We start from the raw sequence: 18,209 nt of genomic DNA, 5'->3' as shown, positions 1-18,209 counted from the left end.
ATTGTGATTCTATCTCCAGAGCACAGGTCAGAATGCAGGCAAATGGGCTATTTGGATCCACTTCCTCATTTTCCTTTTAGTCAAAAACAAACAAATAACTTGGCTTCTTTCCTTTTAAGGGTTTGGTTGTAAATATGCTTGATTTAATTGAAATATACAAGAGGTTAGGCAGTTGAGAAAGGTATTTATAATTACTCAAGGTAACCTAGGAGCTGTTCTGTAACTCCAAGCTAGCAGTACCTAATATAACAAATAAAGCATACAAGAAACTAGAGTTTTAGCTCAGTTATTTATATGTACAAAAATCTTATATAAATATTAGTAATTCAGAAGCCCTAATGTATACACAATGTTTAAAATAGGTATTGGTTTAGGAAAATGTCTATAAATGTAAAGATGATTCACCATTTTATTTTTTATTTTTAAAATTTTAATTCCAGTGTAATTAACATACACTGTTACATTAGTTTCAGGAGTACACTGTAGTGATTTAAGACTTCCATGTATCACCCAGTACTCATCACAACAAGTGCACTCCTTAATATATATATATACATATATATATATATATTTATACACACACACATCACTTCTTTATCCGCTCATCTATTGATGAACGCTTGGATTGCTTTCATAATTTGGCTTTTGTAAATAATGCTGCAATAACCATAGGGGTGCATATATCTTTTTGAATTAGTGTTTTCATATACCTTGGGTAAATACCCAGTAGTGGAATTCTGGATCGTATGGTAATTCTATTTTTAACTTTTTGAGGAACCTCCATACCATTTTCCACAATGACTGCACCAGTTTGCATTCCCATCAAGAATGCATGAGGGTTCTTTTTTCTCCACATCCTCACCAACACCTGTTGCTGCTTGTGTTTATGATGTTAGCCATTCTGACAGATGTGAGGTAATGTCTCATTATGGTTTTGATTTGCACTTCTCTGATGATGAGTGATGTTGAGCATCTTCTCATGTGTCTGTTGGCCATCTGGATATCTTCTTTGGAGAAATGTCTGTTCATGTCTTCTGCCCATTTTTAATTGGATTATTTAGTTTTTTGATGTTAGCTTATATAAGTTCTTTATATATTTTGGATACTAACCCTGTATCAGATATGTCATTTGCAAATATCTTCTCCCATTCAGTAGGTTGTCTTTTAGTTTTGTTGATTGTTTCCTTTGCTGTGCAGAAACTTTATTTTGGTGTAATCCCAATAGTTTATTTTTGCTTTTGTTTTCCTTGCCTAGGGAGACCTACCTAGAAAAATGTTGCTATGGCCAACATCAGAAAAATTATTCCCTGTGCTCTCTTCTAGGAGTTTTGTGGTTTTAGGTGTCATATTTAGGTCTTTAATCCATTTTGAGTTTACTTTTTTGTATGTTGAAAGCAAGTGGTCCAGTTTTGTTCTTTTGCATGTAACTGTCCAGTTTTCTCAACACCATTTGTTGTTGTCTTTTTCCCATTCCATAATCTTGCCTCCTTCATTGAAGATTAATTTAACATATAATTGTGGGTTTAGTTCTGGGCTCTCTATTCTGTTCTGTTGATCTATGTGTCTTCTTTTGTGTCAGTACCACACTGTTTTGATTACTGCAGCTTTGTAGTATATCTTGAAATTGAGGATTGTGATATCTCCAGTTTTGTTTTTCTTTTTCAAGATTGCTTTGACTATGTGGGGTCTTTGGTGGTTCCATACAAATTTTAGGATTACTTGTCCTAGTTCGGTGGAGAATGCCATTGGTATTTTGTTAGAGATTGCATTAAATCTGTAGATTGCATTGGGTGGTATAGGTATTTTAATAATATTCATTTGTGTCATCTTCAGTTTCTTTCATTAGTGTTTTATAGTTTTCAGAGTACAGGTCTTTTTTTAACCTCTTTGGTTAAGTTTATTCCTAGGCATTATATTGGCTTTGGTGCAGTTGTAAATGGGCCTGTTTTCTTAATTTCTCTCTCTGCTACTTCATTATTAGTGTATAGAAACAAAACAGATTTCTGTACATTGATTTTATATCCTGTGGCCTTACAGAACTCATTTATCAGTTCTAGTAGTTTTTTGGTGGAGTCTTGAGGGTTTTCTTTATAGAGTATCATGTCATCTGTAAATAGTTAAAGTTTTACTTCTTACTTACCCATTTGGGTGCCTTTAATTTCTTTTTTTTTGTCTGGTTGCTGTGGCTGGGAATTGTAGTACCATGTTGAATAAAAGTGGTTAGTGTGGACATCCTTATCTTATGCCTGATCTTAGGGGAAGCGTTCTCAATTTTTCACCATTGAGTATGATGTCAGCTGTGGGGTTTTCACGTAAGGCCTTTATCATGTTGATGTATGTTTCCTCTAAACCTACTTTTTTGAAGGTTTTTATCATGAATTGGTGTTGTAGTTTCTCAAATGCTTTTTCTGAATCTATAGAAATGATCTTATGGTTTTTATCCTTTCTTTTGTTGATGTGCTGTATCACGTTGATTGATTTGTGAACATTGAGCCACCCTTGCATTCCAAGAATCACCAAGAATGGTCATGGTGAATGATTTTTTTTAATGTATTGTTGGATTCAGTTTGCTAATATTTTGTTGAGAATGTCTTCATCTATGTTTCTCAGAGATATTGGCCTATAGTTCTCTTTTTTTTTTTTTTGTATAACCTTTATCTGGTTTTGGTATCAAGTAATGCTGGCCTCCTAGAATGAATTTGGAAGCTTTCTTTCCTCTTCTATTTTTTAGAATAGTTTGAGAACAGGTATTAACTCTTATTTAAATGTTTGGTAGAATTCTCCTGTGATGCTATCTAGTCCTGAACTTTTGTTTGTTGAAAGTTTTTTAATTACTGATCCAATGTCATTGCTGGTAATTGGTCTGTTCAAATTTTCCATTTCTTCCAGATTCAGTTTTAGGAAGTTATATATTCCTAGGAATTTATCAGTTTCTTCTAGGTTGTCCATTTTGTTGGCATATAATATTTCATAGTATTCTCTTATAATCCTTTGTATTTCTGTAGTGTGGATTATTATTTTTTCCTTTTACTTCTGATTTTGTTTATTTGAGAACTCTCTCTCTCTCTCTTTTGATAAACCTGGCTAAAAGTTTATCAATTTTGTTGATCTTTTCAAAGTTTTTTAAAATCGATTAATAGATCTCATAAAATCTTACCTTGACAGAAACTAAAAAGGCATTTGGTGAAATATTGCTGATTAAAGCAAAATTTTTGGTAAAACAGGAAGAAAAATGTAATCCCTCTGCATAATAAATAGCTGTCTCAAACACATCATCACCATTACTTGCAAAATATCAAAGAGTTACTGTTAAAATTTATAACAAGCTAACATTATAACCATTATTATTTAATATTGCTCCACATGTCCTAGCCAATACAATTAAGCAAAAAAAAAAGAAAAAAAAAAACAGTTATAGAAAATAGGCAGAAGGTAGCAAAATTCTAGATAATGAAATTCTTTACCTGAAAATTCCAAGTGAATCAATTTTAAAACTTAAAAATTTAATTGAAGACTTAATAAGGTGACAGCTATAAAATAATATATACACTTTCTTATATACCAAATTTGTAAGTTAAAAATTGAAATTCAAAAAAAATGACCAAATGAAATATCCTAAAACAAATACAAGTATTTATATAGGAATCTGATATATGACTAAAGTAGTATTTGAAATTAGTAAGAAAAAATAAAATATTCAATAACTGAGAGTAAGACAAATGGCCAACAATTTGGGAAAGTACAAAGTTAGAGGCCTATCCTATCACTTAGAGCAAAATAAATTCTATAAGAGTTAAAAGTTGAATGTAAAATATGAAATCATAAGTTACTAGAACAAATATGAATACATATTTAGATAACCTTGGATTAAATATGCGCTATCTAAAGAAAAACAAAAGATAAAGCAAAAGGTGATAGTTTATGTTTCATTATCTATCAAAATCTTTAGAATGTTTAAAGCAAGCAACATAAACAATATTGAAAGACAAATGACAACATTTATATATAGCAAAGACTAAGTAGTTATGCCATCTAAAGAAAAAGATGAAAAATGCTCAAAATCCAATTCACAGAAGTGGAAATAAATGATTAATAAACATATGAAACAGGAAAAAAATCCAGATCCACAAATATTCAAGTAAATGCACATAATAATGCTATTTGAGTGTCTGGTTACTTTTTTTAATAAGCAATTGCTAAGCAGTTTTAAAAGAGATTTTTTTTTTTTATTATTTATTTTAAAGATTTTATTTGAGAGAGAGCACAAGTGGAGAGGAGGGACAGAGGGAGGGAGAAGCAGGCTCTCTGCTGAGCAGGGAGCCCGACGGGCTTGATCCCAGGACCCTGGGATCATGACCGGAGCTGAAGGTAGATGCTTAACCGACTGAGACACCCAGGTGCCCTAAAAGAGATTTTTTTTTAAAGAAAGCAGTATTTACTAAGGATATGAACAAACTGGCACACTTATTTGATTGGTGAAAAATCTTTCTGGAAAAAAATTTGAAAATACATATTTTAAAGCCTTATAATATGAAAACCTTTTGATCCATTTCTGGGAATTTATCTAAGAAAACAAACAGATGTACATAGAGGTTTATCACATAACAGAATTGTTTATAGTAAAAAATTGGTATAACATTAAAATGTTATAGTGGTTGGATAAATTATAGCACATTCATATCATGGAATATAACAATCATTTAAACATACAATATGATTATTTATTGACCTGGAAGGATTGTTACATATAATAGTAGGTTTGAATCAGAAAGAATACACAGCCTATGTTAACTGGTCGTTCCTGGTTGATTAAATATGACTGATTTCTATTTTTTCCATATTGATCACTGTTTTCTAATTTGCCCCCAATGATCATGTGTCACTTGTATAATACTTTTCTAAAAGTTTTTGAAATATCAATTCAGTGATACAAATTCTTTCTATACATAAATGTTACCCCAACACTGGAAATATGTTTGTCCATCCTTCTTTTAAAAGCAGAAAGAACTGCTCCCATAGTTATTTACATTATGATATATAAGCCTCTGTATATTAAGTTTGCGGTGAGTAGGAGGAGGATCAGAATAAAGAAAAAGTGAACAGAGGATCCAATTACAAAACCACTCTGTTTAACACCTTTTGTCAGCTCTACATCTTTTCAGCAATTCTCAAGCAGGGATGGTCCCACTCCTAGAGGCTTTTCGGACATATTGGGTGTAGGGCCTTTTTTGGTTGTCAGAGAGACTAGGGAGCACTACTGACATTTAGTGGGTATAGGGAAGAGAAGCTAATTATCCTGCAATGCTTGGAAAATTCAGAACAAGAACGATTTTTCCTGTCTGAAATGTCAGTAAGCACTCTCCACTGAGAAACTCTGCTAAACTAAACCAAAAAAACCTATACTATAGGGGCACCTGGGTGGCTCAGATGGTTAAGCGTCTGCCTTCGGCTCAGGTCATGATCCCAGAGTCCTGGGATCTTGCCCCGCATCGGGCTCCTGGCTCAGCGGGGAGCCTGCTTCTGCCTCTCTCCCTGCTCATGCTCTCTCTCTCTCTCTCTCTGTATCTCTGTGTCTCAAATGAATAAATAAGATCTTAAAAAAAAAAAAAAAAAAACCTATACTATAAACCCTAAAGCAACCACTAAAATAACAAAGTGTTCTAGGTAATGTGTCAATAAAGGATATGAAATAGAATCATAAAAAATATTTTAAAACAAGAACAGCAAAACACCCTGCTTATCTCTCTGGCCTAATTCTCTACTCCCTTCCTCCTGTAGACCTGCATTCACACCTCAAAATTGCCCAACTTCAAACAAAATGAATTTCAGAACAAAAAATTATTACATGGGATAAAGAAGGCCATTGAATAACGATATATGAGTTAATCCATCAAATGGATATAATGATCCTAAGAGTTTATGCACCTAATAACAGAGTTTCAAAAACCCTGAAGCAACACTGATAGAATAGTAAAGAGAAATTGACAATACCCCAATTGTAGTAAGAAATTCCAATACCAAAGGTATATGTAGAATCCCCCAATTTTTGGAAACTAAATAAGACATTTCTAAAAAGCCTGTGGGTCAATGAAGAAATCAAAATGGAGATAAAAAATAATTTTGAACCAAGTGAAAATGAAAACATAATGTATCAATATATATGAGATACTGCTAAGGGAAATATATCTAAATGCCTATATTAGAGGGGCGCCTGGGTGGCTCAGTCGTTGGGTGTCTGCCTTCGGCTTGGGTCAGGATCCCAGGGTCCTGGGATCGAGCCCTGCATGGGGCTCCCTGCTCGGCGGGAAGCCTGCTTCTCCCTCTCCCACTCCCCCTGCTTGTGTTCCCTCTCTCGCTGTGTCTCTCTCTGTCAAATAATTAAATAAAATCTTAAAAATAAATAAATAAATAAATAAATAAATAAATAAATGCCTATATTAGAAAAGAAAAAAAGGTCCATCTTTAAAAGGGAAAAGCAAACAAGACCAAAATTAAGCCAAAAGAAGAAAATGAAAAATATCAGAAAGGAAATCAATGAAAACCAAAAGTTAAATGTTTTTTTTAAATCAATAAAATAATAAATCCCTATCTAGACTAATTAGAGGAGAGAGAGAGAAAGAGAATATAGATATTAATAGTATCCTGACAAGATTTGCTCATTTTTTTTCAGTGAAACCATAACTTCTTCATGGGTATTAAGTGTTAAACGATCATTGAACAAATGTATTTTTCTACTTGTCTTGCAACTTATTGAAAACAGAAATGTCTTCAGGTTTGTATGTATGAAAAAAAAAGTCTAAAATGGGTAACAGATTGTCTTATTAAAAAAGCCAAAATATCCCAGCACCAGGAGATTATGTCTGAAAATGAAGCTGCTTATGACCACCATCATTTAAAAAAATAATTGCTCTTTGTTAAGGGAAAGCAGTTGAAAACCCATTTTTCTTTAAATGTATATAAGCTTTCCCTCACAACCCTATGACATTTCACTGTGAATTGAACAGTCTTTCAGTGCCCAGGCCTCAAGTGTACAAACATGTCTGTATTTTCCTCCTGTCTTGAAGACTGACCTGTATGTCTTCCAACTGTGCTCTACAGATTGCTATCAAGATTTGATTGCTTCAAAAAAAATGAAAATCCTCTGAGATTTGTCAAATAACAGGCATCGTGTTCAGTGCTTATTTTCATCTTTTGGGCATTGTGAGGATGGAAGAAGCTTGTGATGTAAGTTTCTCAAGTGAGCATTTCTTGATTTATCAGAATTCAAGTTCTCACCAACACTTTACATTTAACATCAGAAGGACGAAGGGAAGAAAGGCAGTGTTTATACAAGGATGCTGGGCAGTTGTTCAAGAATGAGTTCCAGATGTTGTAACCTTGAAGACCTTGGTTTCCAAGGAAAGCCTTGTGTCTTTCATGGGATAAGACGCTCAGAAGGGTAAATTTCCTTTTGAAACCAGATGAGTCCATCGCTCCAGTAGTTGCAACTTGAAAGAAGAGGATTTATTTACCCTGTCAGGTTACGTCAGTCTGCCTAACAGAACCGTAGTGCGGGCAGGTTGGTCAGAGCGATCAGAACATCTCAGAGGAATCTGGGTATGGGTAATATCCATGTATCATAGGTTCTGCTGCTATTTTTGTTCTGTTGCTCATTTGTCACAATTCAAAAGAATGAGGAGGTTTTGGTAACCTCGTGTATGGAAAATGGCAAAAGTCAGCATTTATTGGATGACTTGTTTTTTGAGGGGTTTTCTTAAAGAGGACTTTAATGTCTTTATGGTTGCTTGTTGGAAAAAAAGATTATAAGACATGAATGCCTGTTAAAAGGAAGGCTTTCTGTTACCAGTTTTATAGACTTACCGAGTGATGACAAATTTACCGAACAGCAACTGTGTCCAGCACTGAGGCTCGCTTATAGTTCATCCCTCCTCTCTCAGTTCCACCATTGCTTTCTTACAATCTATTCTCCAAACAAAAACAGTCACAATGATTTTTTTTTTTTCAAAATGTAAACAAGTCATCTTTCTTCTGCTCAAGACCCTTCGGTAGGTTTCCATCGAATTAGAATAAACTCTGAAGTCCTTATCCTAGCCTTAGAATTTCTTCATATTCTGGCCCCTGATTATGTCCCCATCATCCTTTCCTTCTTCTCCCCATTCACTCACTCTACTCCATCCACTTTCACCCAGGCAGCCAAGATTTATAGATTTCATTTATTACAGAGGGCTTTAACCTATCAATTGCCACTTCTCATCATTAGCTCTCACCTCAAACACTGAAACAGTCCCTACCTCATCTCCCTACCTCTAGCTTTGGTCTCTCCACACCGTAGCCAGAGTGATCTTTTGAAAACACTACTCAGATTATATCTCTTGCATGCTTAAAATATTTAAATAGTACCTCATTTCCATCATGATTGCATAAAAACTTTTTACCCTGGCTTATGAGGTATGTCACAATATGTTTGCTGTTTATCTCACTGGTCAAATTCTATACTCCACACTCACAACCTGCCCTACACACCCCCACCCCACAGCTGCCAGACTCCTGCCATAATTGCAATTTTAGTCATGGTCTCAAATCACATTTGCAATGTTCTTTTCACTAACTGTAATGTCCCTTCCATCTTTCTTTGCCTTAAAAATGTCTTACCCATGACCAAAAGCATGTAGACCCCAAATGTTACAGCTTTTTAATAATGCAGCTCTTTTAAAGGTTATACATGCAATATTTTCCCAAGGTATGTCCATAACATCAAGGTGTGACATGATTAGAATAGATTCCAGCATCAGTATTAGGCTGGCACTTTCCCTCTGCCAGGTAAGTTCTCTTAGCACTTCTCACCCCAAACTCAGCACCAGACCAGACCCCTTTACTCTTAGGTGAGCTTAACATCATAGCACTCTTGCTCATTCCTGCAAGCTGACCCTAAACAGAAGAGCCTAGCCATCAAACACAGTTTATGTCTTTTGCCCTCAAAGGAAAAGAAAGCAAATTACCTTTCTTTTTTCATTCAGTAGGCTTCTATAGCAATATCCAGAATCTAAATGCAAATGGCTATGTTGTGGGAAGAGAAGGAGGGGTCACGACTCCTCCAACCAAAGCCTCTAAGCCCCAGGGCCTTGACCAGCCCAAAATTTCTTGTTATATACAATTCAACAATGTCATACATAACTGCAACATTAAGTTTTCCTTTAAATGATGTAGATGATTTTATGCTAGCATGCTGAGTTTAAGAAATTATTTCCAAGCAAGACAAAGCATTAAAATAATTTATTACTCTGCTGTACTTAGGACACAGTTTCTCACCCTGTTACTTCCATGTGTTCTTTCCCCCAAAAGGACAGGGAGATTGTACTTTCTCTTAGGTTCTAAAAGGCCTGGACCTACATGAGGAACCCAGAAACTCTGAACACATTTGCTTTCTAGGACCTACAGGGTTGTAAAAGAGAGCATCTTACCTCTAATAGTAGTTGAGTTGTTTGATGGTAGTTGCTGCCTGGAAAAAAAAAAACAGAAGGCTGAAGATGTCTGATATCTATAGTTCCCATCAGCAGTGCAAGCAGAAGTTTCCTTTTTTTTCTACAGACATGGAAAGATGGTGCTTATTGTATGTTAACAAATAACATGCATTCAAAGGAATTATTCTGCAGGTAGCAACTAAATACGTCTGGAGAGCCTTCTACCCAGCTTTTCCTCCTATGTGTGGACAAACTGCACTCCTCCATTAATTTCTTCTTTATACATCCCTGTTATGATGGATATGCTGAAGTAAGAGATTAAGGAAAGAAGGAGATAACTAAGAAGTCCTCCTCAAATTAAAGCAGGTTTAAAAATTAGTTTATTTCTTATTTAATGTTACATAGACCCCTTCTCAATAGCTTATATCTACATCCACAGATTGAGAATCATTCATACTTGGGAAATCCCATAGAAAAATGGGAATAATGAATTGGGGAATCCTGGCTACATTATTCTAATATTATTTGCATTCTGGCTGCTTTGCTTTTGCTTACTTATGGAACAAGAAAAGGAAGGGGCAGCATCAACCTGCCTGTAGGTTCAGATATCCTACAGTTGCAAACGAGGGCTCTGCGTTTGTATTTTAATATGATCTGTGTTGTTATTTTTTTTTTTAACTGAAGTATAGTTGATGCACAATGTTACATTTGTTTCAGGTGTACAACATAGTGATTCCACAACTCTACACATTACACTATGCTCACCACAAGTATAGCTGCCATCTGTCACCATACAACACTATCACAGTAACATTGACTATATTCTCTATGTGTACCTTTCATCCTTGTGACTTCTTCATTCCCAAACTGGAAGCCTATACCTTCCCCTTCCCTTCACCCATTTTGTCCATCCCCTCACCCCTCTGGCAACCATAGTTTCTGCTTTTGTTTTGTTTTGCTTTTAGATTCCACATATAAGTGAAATCATATGGTATTTGCCTTTCTTTGACTGATATATTTCACTTAGGCTAATACCCTATAGGTCCATCCATGTTGTCACAAATGTCAACATCTTATTCTTTTTTATGGCTCAGTAATATTCCATTGTATACATATAACACTTCTTCTTTATCCATTCATCTGTTGATGGACACTTAGGTTATTTCCATATCTTGGCTATTGTAAATAATGCTATAATAAACACAGATATGTATAGATCTTTTTGAATTAGTGTTTTCATTTAATTTGGGTAAATACCCAGTAGTGGAACTACTAGATCATGTGGTAATTCTTAAATCTTATTTTTTTTTTTTAAAGATTCTATTTATTTATTTGAGAGAGAGAGAGAGAGATTGAGAGTGAGCATGAGTGGGGGGAGGGGCAGAGGTAGGGGGAAAAGCAGACTCCCCACTGAGCGGGGAGCCAGACGTGGGACTCGATCCCAGGACTCCAGGATCATGACCTGAGCCGAAGGCAGATGCTTAACTGACTGAGCCACCCAGGCGCCCCCATGTGGTAATTCTATTTTTAATTTTTTGAGGAACCTCCATACTGTTTTCCACAACCATTGCACTAATTTACATTCCCACCACCATTGCACAAGGCTTCCTTTTTCTTCGCATACTTGCCAGCACTTGTTACTTCTATTCTTTTTGATATTAGCCATTCTGACAAGTGTAAGGTGATATCTCATTGTGGTTTTGATTTGCATTTCTCTGATGATGAGTGATGTGAGCATCTTTTCATGTGTCTGCTGGCCATCTGGATGTCTTCTTGGCAAAATATTTAATCAGGTCATCTGCCCATTTTTAAATCAGAATATTTGGGTTGTTTTTTGTTTGTTTGTTTTTGGTGTCGAGTTGTGTAAGTTCTTTATACATTTCAGATACTAACCCTTTATTGGATGTCATTTGCAGATATCTTCTCCCATGCAGTAGGTTGTCTTTTAGTGTTGTTGATTGTTTCCTTCACTGCAAAAACTTTATTTTGGTTTAATCCCAGTAGTTTATTTTTGCTTTTGTTTCCCTTGACTGAAGAGGTATATCTAGAAAAATGTTGCTAAGGCCAATGTCAAGAAATTCCTGCCTATGGTTTCAGTGCATTCCCTATCAAAATACCAACAGCATTTTTCACAGAACTGGAACAGATAATACTAAAATTTGTATGGAACCACAAAAGACTCTGAAGAGCCAAAGCAATCTTAAGAAAGAAGAATAAAAACTGGAGGTATCACAATCCCAGATGTCAAGATACATTACAGAGCTGTAGTAATCAAAACAGTGTGGTACTGGCACAAATATAGACGCCTAGATCAATGGAACAGAATAGAGAGCCCAGTTATAAACCCATACTTATACGATCCATTAATCTATGACAAAGAATATATAACGGGGAAAATTTTCTTCAATACATGGTGCTGGGAAAACTGGACAGCTACATACAAAAGAATGAAACTGGATCACTTTCTCACAGTGTATTCAAAAAATAAACTCAAAACGGGTTAAAGACCTAAATGTGACACCGGAAACCATAAAATTCCCAGATCAGTGTTGTTATTTTAAGTTTCCTATACATTAAATAGCAATCTCCATTTTTCAATTCAATCTCTACCACCACTTCAACTGTTGATTACTGAGCACTTGCTAAGGACTGGAATCTAATCTACATCGTTTAAATGCAGCAACCCATAGGTACCTTGCAAGGTAGAATCATGGTGGCCATTTTATACTCAAGGAAAGAGAGTTTAAGTGGCTTATCTAAATTCATGCATCTGATAAATGCAACTGGGCTGCACAATAAAGGAACTTTCTTTTATCTTAGCCTAGTAAAGCACTTGTGGTTGGTTAGCTCAGCTGGTTAGAGGTTAAAGTTCAGTGCTAATGAGGTCAAAGTCATAAATGTGAAGCTTAAGTAAAGGCTTTCCTCTGATTCATAACTGAAGATTCAACATTTAACCCTCGCCAGTCAATGTGTGCTGTTGTTCACAAAAATAGAATGGAAGAGTGGGTGGCTCAATATAAATCCTTCACTAATGCTGGAGGCAGTACTCAGAAAACATGGTTCCTGACAAATAGTCAAAATCATTTTTTTCCAACAACAATCATTATATTTAAGCTAGCAAGTCATCTATCGTTTTCACTCTAATAGGCAGGCAATGGTAAAATCAGAAAATGGTTGCGCTGGATGCTACCATCTGATGTCTCTGGTACAATCCCTTCATTTGACAAGTAACAGAACAAATTAAAGTTCATGAGTAGGGGCAGAGGCAGGGGTTATTAGATTGTTTCTTCAATGTCTCAGTCAGAGGCAGAGAGCAGAGAATAGAACTTGATTTTTCTGACCCCTGGCTTATGACTCTTTTTTACCAAACTAGAGAGAGGATGCTCTGTGGCCCCGAGCCAGAGAGAAATGATTTTCTGGCCACCTGAGTGTGAGGAGCACTTAACTAACCTACCTCCAGATGTAAGAGAGAGAATGGAGTTTATTATTTCCCTTAGGAAATGGCCTATTCTGAAGGACACCTTTCTTGATTCTCATTGAAATTCTCTATTTTTCCTTTAAGCTTATTGAAATTAACATTTTTTTTCTTTCTTTGTCTTATTGGTTCCCCTTTTCTTCTTCTCAGAATCCTAAACCATAACATTCTCTGTGAACAATAGCCCCAAGGTTGTCTTTCATCAATAAACACCAACCAGCCTCTTCCAACTTGGCAGTATTACTTCAAGAAGTGTGCCTGTCCTTGTAGATTCCTTTGCTGTCTTCACATAGAAAATTCTAGGAATTTTTTAGAGAGTGACTTTTATAGTAATACTGATTTCTAGAATATATCTCTCTGTATAGGTGAGGTGTCCTTTCATCTTTAAATTGTATAATTTGGCAGACTGTTGGCAATGACAGACAACAAACATAGAGACTAAGCAGTTGTATAGAAAGAAAAGTAAAATAAAAGAGGAATCTAAATATTTAGTACATACACGGCTTACATTGTTTTCAGCCAGCAAGAGTCACCTTTCTTCATTGACTGAATTGAAAACCAATGAAAAGAAAGGGATGTGATGGTGTTATAACACCATTAATAAAGTCTTTTGACATCAAACTTCTAATTTTACTTTCTGAATTTGACTTCCTATCTCCACGATATCCAACAAAGACTGTAAAGAAAGTAATTATGTGAATTTCATTCAGACTTATGACATTGTAGCTTAAGATTATTCATAAGCTTGAAACAAATGATGGGATTCCTTTTTTATTATTATTATTTATACCAGTGAGCAACTATAGTGAGCTTCAGGATCACTGGGAGGACTTGTCAAACACAGATTGCTGGGGCCCCAATCCCAGAGTTTCTGATTGGGTAGGTCTGGGTAAAGCCTGAGAATTTGTATTCCTAACAAAGTTCCCAGGTAAGGCTGGTCCTGAGACCACATTTTGCAAACCACTGATTCATACCAATAGAAGTCTGAATCCTTTCTTTCCGTCGGTGTTAAATAGACACCTTAACATAAAAGCAACCTCAGACACTAACCATTTGACAAGAATCAGATTTGGATTTTTTAAAAGTCTGGAGAAAATTAATGTGACATTTTCACTTTGCCTGTCTTCCACAAAGTTGCTTGGTCCAGGTGAGTCTCAAGTTACTCACTCCCAGCCAGCCTGTCAAATCTAATTCCAAATATAAGGATATTGGAAAATACAATAAAATGTTTATAAATGCAATTGATCTTGTGAACATCTAACAACTGTCGTTGGGAAACTAGTAGTTCATGGTACAAATTATGTAAATGCTGCATAATGTTCATAATGTGCAAATGGGAAATAATACAAACAGGAGAAACAAACACTCAGCAGTTTTGTTATTAGGAGCTAGCTGGGTGGCACCATTCGTTCAGCCTTGTTATCATCCTGAATGAAGTCAGTCACCTTGCTGAGTAGTCAAAATAAATATTAGCAAGATAAGAAAGAGGGAAATAAGGAGGAAAGACTTCTATAAATAATTGCCTTGTAGCAACTTGTAACATCACTGCAGTTTTTGTGCACGGTAGAAATAGTTTCAGCTTTTCTCCCTTTAAAAAAAGTGGTCTGAATTGTAATCTATATCACGCTCATTTACTTTCACCGTGACAGAGTCTGCTTCAACAATGCAGCTTACGGAGATTTATTGTGCTAGACAACTGTTTTAGATACACAGAAGCTGTTTGGAGAGTAGATAAGCACAGCCTAACTTGAGAAACGCTCACTTTACTTCAGTGTGGTCTTTATGGATACTTGTTTTTCTCAGGACTATTTCCTGAATGGAAATAAGCTGTTTTGCAGTAGATTTTAGTACCTTTTGTTAGAGACACTCTCTGCTTCTGGCCGTAAGAGGGAACATCAGGCTTCATGGCATCTGGCCTCCCCTGAAAGGCCAGCATCAGCTATGAAAGGACTTCATAATTTGAGGTGAAAAGGCATGATTATGAGTCTCAAAACCCTAAATGCCAAAAAGCATTTTAAACAGAAGAAGACTGACAGGCCTGTCAAGCAGTAATGCATCTGTATTTGCATCTGACCTGAAAGCATTTTCAACATCGGCAAGGCTGAAAAAAAAAATCAGCCGAAGAAAAGTTGTCTTGGAATGAAAGATAAACGACACAGCAAACTGCCTTCTTCTGGCAGAAGAGCCTGTCACCCTAGCTCTTCAGCTGTCACCCAGAATCGGACATTCTTTGGAATGAGCGCTGTCTTTAGGGTTATATATTTGGTTTTTTGCAGGCCATAGTCAGGGCAAGAGGGACAGCAAGAATGCATTTCATGTCTTTTTAACTACAGTGAAAGCACAGGCGCTGGTTCAAAGATGAAGACCAGAGCTGTCTGTCAAACTGGGTAGACATCTCCTTTGCAAACATTTTTGTGATCAGCTTCCTTCTGGTCTGGTCATGGTGTTTATAATCATTTCTTAGAACAAGGGTAAAAGGAAAAAGGTATCAGTTTCATTAGACTGACAATAGGCCAAAGTCTCCGTTGACAAGGTTTGGACAAGGAAACCAAAAATATTTTAACCTTGGACTTTTTATTTTGTTCCAGTATAATAAACCTATACATGAAATTAATGACTGGATCTTGCAAAGGCATACACAAATTAGAAAAAATAAGTATGAAATGTTTCTCTTATAGTTATCTGCCCATTAGTCTCAACTGGCATTGTGTCTGTAACATGATATGGATTTCTGGGTTTGATTGGGAATTTGAAAGTAAGCTTATTGCACTGTACATTGTAAGTGCTGTATTTTGTGAATCGATCAAATATATATGTTTTTGTAAGAAGCTACATTTTACACTAATTTTACACTAATTTCCAGATATGCCTAAGTCCAGTTTCAGTGTGATTAACATAAGGGGATCTCTCTTAAAGCTATTTACAGGATGAAATGTCTCTAGGGGTTAGTAAATTGCATGCTTTTGAGGTAATTTCCTAAGGAAGAAGCTTTTATACCTTACTATGAAATCTCTTAGACACCTCCTATGTAGCTACAGTAGACTTTCATAAACAACATAATAACTACATGTCAAAGAAAGAGTGATAAACTGTGGGTCTTCAAAGAAGTAAAAGGAGCCCACAAGCTTGCTTTCTTTCTGTTGACATGTATAACATAAAATTAGCCCACAAAGACATTTGAAAAATATACTTTCTTCTGCAAACGTGGGTAATTATTTTTAACATCAGAAAGCAACTGTAGCTTCCTTGTTTAAAATATTGTTTCTCACTGTTTTGTTAGGGAAGAAGAAAATTCTTCAACAGTGTAAGGATTTTTAAAAAATATAAACCTTAATAAAAATCATATCACATGCTACACAGGAAACAAACAAAAATCTCTTATGCTGGTTTCAAAGGAGCCCACTCAACATTCAGGTTAAGAGTGACCAGAAGCATGAGGAAATAAACACTAAGTGAGGCAATCCACAAACAATGGGGAAAGGCACACAAAGGACAAAACTTCTTCCTTTCATTCCCTGTGTAGACAATTCTGAGGAGCCTTTTAGAAGGAGCTTTTTTTGAAGGCTTTTAGAAGGCTCCTGAGAAGACCAGCATCATGACATGTCCTTTAAACAGATTCTCTTCCACTTTTCACTCTTCCTGGTCCCAAACTCCTGTTCCCTGTTTCATATCCCAGGATAAACTCTTGTCTCAGACTCTAGCAGAAGAGTCTATCTTGTCTTCAGCAAAAGAGAAAGAGAAAGGATAGTCAGAGAAAACCAGAAGCAAGTAAGAAAACCAGAAGATAGTCATGGAGGTCAAGAGAGGAATTTCTGCGCTCCCAGGTGGCTCAGTCGGTTAAGCCTTGGACTCTTGATTTTGGCTCAAATCATGATCTCAGGGTCATGAGATCGAATCCTGCCTGGGCCACGCTGAGTGTGGAGGCTGCTTAAGATTCTCTCTCCCTCTGCCCCTCCCTGCTCCACTCTCATGCACATTCTCTCTTTCTATCCCTGTATAAATAAAGTTTGTTTAAAAAGAGAGAGAGAGAGAGGAGTTTCTAGAGGAGCCATTTTCCACCTCTGTCCATGCTGTGTTCCAAAATGCCCAATATGAAAGACAGAACAAGAGTAGACAAAGTATGGAAAGAAGAAACAGTGTACTGTGCTGAACACATATTTGTTTTTTGTTGTGCTACAAAGTATACATGCACATAGAGAGAACAGGCACAATTTGGGGGTCTCCTTCTTGGCAACTGGTAGATACGGTTTGTACGAGTTTCTGATTGTGACCTCCTACATCCCCAAGCTGAGAGACACAGCTCACAGTGATTATCTCTATGTATGTTCCCAAGCATAGTTTATAAAATAAAAGGCCAATTGTCCAGGGAAATTATCATCTTCTCTGGGTAACAATGCAATGATCTAGACCATCATACCACAATTATTTTCCAAAATTATTAGTTTTCTTCTTAAAAGTAACTTGCTACCATCCTACATTTGTAAGTAAGTTTGTGTTAAAAAGTTTTGAAGGACATATGCCAACATAACAGTTGCTATAATTGGGTATTGGGATAATTGGAAATTTTTACTTTTTAAAAAATACATTTATGGGGGTGCCTGGGTGGCTCAGTCGGTTAAGTGTCTGCCTTTGGCTGGGGTCATGATCCCAGGGTCTTGGGATTGAGTCCCACATCGGGCTCCCTGCTCGGTGGAGAGCCTGCTTCTCCCTCTCCATCTGCCCCTCCCCCACACTAGTGCTCACGCGCGCACTCTCTCTCTCTCTCACTCTCTCTCAAATAAATGAATAAAATCTTAAAAAATAAATAAACATTTATTTCAAAGAATAATGAATTTATAATAGGTCTCTGACATTATAGATATTTCCTTAATCAACAACTGTAACACAGAGTTCTGATATTTCAAAATTTTTGGCAGAGTGAGTTCTTAGAATTGAACCAAAGAGACTCCTATTGCCTTCAGGCTTCACCCACCACCAAATCTTTAGCAGGGTTCAAAGTCATGCCTTTGAAGACACAACTTATCTCTTGTAAATTAAAGACTTTTGCTGAGGAATTTCCCTTCCCTATACTAAACTCTATACACTTTAAACCCTAGAAGAGAAAACATTTCAGGCTCTTCTCAAAGAAAATCAACTAACTTCTGCTGAATCCATTCAAAGCTCAACATTGCCAATGACAGCATGAAAGCTGACACATTTCCTAGACTGAACAAGTGAAATTGAAAAAACAAAAATAAATCCAACCATCTCCTTCTAAGGAAATACCTGTGATT

This window comes from Phoca vitulina, unplaced genomic scaffold, assembly GCF_004348235.1.
Source record: "Phoca vitulina isolate PV1807 unplaced genomic scaffold, GSC_HSeal_1.0 scaffold6, whole genome shotgun sequence".
Lineage (NCBI taxonomy): Eukaryota > Metazoa > Chordata > Mammalia > Carnivora > Phocidae > Phoca > Phoca vitulina.
This window is presented reverse-complemented; position numbering follows the sequence as displayed.